This window comes from Callospermophilus lateralis, chromosome X, assembly GCF_048772815.1.
Source record: "Callospermophilus lateralis isolate mCalLat2 chromosome X, mCalLat2.hap1, whole genome shotgun sequence".
In the NCBI taxonomy this organism is placed as follows: domain Eukaryota; kingdom Metazoa; phylum Chordata; class Mammalia; order Rodentia; family Sciuridae; genus Callospermophilus; species Callospermophilus lateralis.
In genome coordinates this window covers 97,349,635-97,352,899 of record NC_135325.1, presented here as the reverse complement: position 1 = coordinate 97,352,899, position 3,265 = coordinate 97,349,635, and the positions used below count along the sequence as shown (strand labels likewise).

At 40.8% G+C, this 3,265-nt stretch overlaps 1 pseudogene; it reads right to left on the bottom strand.

The window, feature by feature from the left end:
* Window positions 1-1,118: 1,118 nt before the first annotated feature.
* On the bottom strand, window positions 1,119-1,574 carry LOC143639175 (NADH dehydrogenase [ubiquinone] 1 beta subcomplex subunit 2, mitochondrial pseudogene; annotated as a pseudogene).
* Window positions 1,575-3,265: the final 1,691 nt, after the last annotated feature.

The window sequence follows — 3,265 nt, the reverse complement described above, 5'->3', positions numbered from 1 at the left end:
CACCAAACTCCCATCCTAGCAGAGAACACAGATCAGGAAATGGGCAGTGTGGTGAGGTGATGGGGAGTTTTTTATAGATGCAAAAAGGAAGCTCACCAAATCCACACTTGGAGAGCAGAGAAGACTTCCTAGAGGAAGTAACCTCTAAACTGAGCCAGAAGGGTTAGCAGAATTGAATCAGGCAAAGATGAAGGGAAAAAGGTTCTATGCAGGGAACATTTCTGTTCAAGGAACTGAGTGAAGAGGAAAGTTTGGAGAGGTAAGCGAGAACCAGGCAACACAGGGCTTTATAAGCCATAGGGAAAAAGTAAAGAGCAACTGGATGTTCTGGAGGGGGACCCTTGAAGTCTCAGCTGTTAGTTAAGATTTTAAGCCTTAGTTTCCTCAATAGTGAAATGAGGACAATAATAATACCCACCTCATGGGCTAAAGTGTTAAATAGTGGACATATGATACCTAATATAGCTGGGAGAGGTGGTACAATCCTGTAATCCCTGTGACTTGGAAAGCTGAGGCAGGAGAGCAAGTTCAGGCCAGTCTCAGAAACTTAGTGAGGCCCTAAGCAACTTAGGAAGACCCTGTCTCTAAATAAAGAAACAAAAAGGACTGGGAGGCTGGAGATATAGCTCAGTTGGTAGAGTGCTTGCCTCACATGCATAAGGCCCTGGGTTCAATCCCTAGCACCAAAAAAAAAAAAAAAAGTAGTGGGGATGTGGCTCAGTGGTAAAGTGCCTGTGGGTTCAAGCCTCATTACTTAAAAAAATACCTAATACATAGAATATGCTCAATAAACATTAGCAATCATTTCTATATTATTTCCTCTAATATAAACATGACATTGTGATTACTGAAGCCTTGGTGGTCTTATACATTTGTATAGGCTATATATGGGTATGTGTATAACTAGAATACATAATTAGTTACATATGTGATATTGATATATATGTATAATTTTACCACTTTCTCAGGAAGAGCCTCAGATCTATCTTGCTGCTATAATTTTATTATATTCTCCTATAATTATGTTTATTGACTTTTTATTCCTATGTATTAGAAATACATTTTTTCACATTATGTTTTTTTTCTCCCCCACATTTATGTTTATTTATTTATTTTTTTTCATTCTTGGCTAAATCACTTTATTTTTTTATTTATTGTTTTTCCAAATTACTTTAATATACAACTTTTAATGTACTCTATGAAGTCCATAATTTCTTGAAATTCTCACCTTGCTCTTGGGAAGAGTTGAGTGTACACTTTCAGTCTTCATCATCAGGAGGGATACCTAATTCCTCATCTGTCCACTGGGAAGGATCTGGATATGTAAAATGACCCAGCACAGCATCTGAGTCATGCCAAAAGCGCCAGAGAATCCAGAACCTCATGGTCGCACTGAAGAACTCACCCAGGATCACCTGGTATCTGGTCAACTGGGGAAACTGCCTATACCGAGGCTCAATATGCACACCACCACCAGCACTTCGCACTCCCGCTGCCTCCACCGGTCCCTGCGCAGCAAACTCTGAAGAGGCGGCCTCCTCCGCAAGCCGAGCTAAAGGCGCCAGAGCCGACATGCTCCCAGCTTCCCGACAGCCGTCCTAGGCCGACCGCCCTGCTTCCACATTTATGTTTATTAAAAATTGACAAAATCTGTACAAAAAATATCCCATCATTTATCACTTTGAAATAGTAATCTTGCTGGTTATGGTGGTGTACACCTGTAATCCCAGTGTCTTGGGAGGTGGATTGCAGAAGGATCATGAGCTCAAAGCTAGCCTCAGCAACTTAGCAAGGTCCTAAGCAACGTATTGAGACCCTGTCTCTAAATAAAATATTTTTTATATTTTTTTTTAGTTGTAGTTGAACACAATACCTTTATTTTCTTTATTTTTATGTGGTGCCAAGGATGAAACCCAGGGCCTCGAAAATGCTAGGTGAGCACTCTGTCCATAAGCCACAACCCCAGCCCCAATAAAATATTTTTTAAAAGGGCTGGAGAGCCAGGCATGGTGGCAAATGCCTGTAATCCCAGTGGCTTTGGAGGCTGAGGCAGGAGGATCGTGAGTTCAAAGCCAGCCTCAGCAATTTAGGAAGGCCCTAAGCAACTCAGTGAGACCCTGTCTCTAGATAAAATTTTAAAAAAAGGCTGAGGATGTGGCTCATTGTTGATATGCCCCTGGGTTCAATCACTGGACCAAAAAAAAAAAATCATGAAATAAAAACCTTGAGAGACACTATTGCCTTTTCCTCTACCTTAGCCTTGGCCTCTTCGTGCAAATTTCCTTTTTCTTAAATCTCACCTTTGATCCAATATGTACAGGTAGTGTATTCAGAGGTAAGTTATCAGGTAGAATAAAATATCAAATGTTTCATCTTCAAATACTCAATGTTTCCAGCTGCACAGTCTTTTTTTCCAGTGCTGGGGATTGAACCCAGGGCCTTGGACAGAGATAGGGAAGCACCCCACCACTGACCCAGTTCCCCAGCCCAGGTTCTGTCTTCCTCAGCGTCATTTTCACAGCTTGAAGATGTCTATTCATGCTGACATCTACACCTATAATTGTTCCATGACACTGTGTTCCATTCTTCAATTCAGTGATTACAGTTTTATGACTCAATTTCTTTTTTAAAATTTCGTTTTTATTATTTGTTTATTATTTTTAGTTATACACAACAGTAGAATGTATTTTGACATTATGCATACATGGAGTATAACTTCCCATTCTTGTGGCGTAATCATATATGAACATAGGAAAGTTATGTCAGATTCATTCTCCTGTCTTTCCTATTCCCATCCTTTTCCCCTTTCCTTCCTTTCTCTTTCTCTAATCCAATGAACTTCTATTCTTCCTTCCCTGCCCCTTATTGTGTGTTAGTATCCACATATCAGACAAAACATTTGGCCTTTGTTTTTTGGGGGGATTGGCTTATTTCACTTAGCATGATGTTTATGACTCAATTTTGGGGCTGGGGATGTGGCTCAAGCGGTAGCGCGCTGGCCTGGCATGCGTGCGGCCCGGGTTCGATCCTCAGCACCACATACAAACAAAGATGTTGTGTCTGCCGAAAACTAAAATAAATAAATAAATGTTGAAATCCTCTCTCTCTCTCTCTCTCTCTCTCTCTCTCCTCTTTAAAAAAAAATGACTCAATTTCGTCAAAAATCTCCCAAGCTTCATTCTAGCAGAGCTATTACCCTTGACACTGTCTTCTGTCTTCCCCCCCTCCATGAAATTTGCTCATTCTGTGCCTTCCTGCTCAGGAG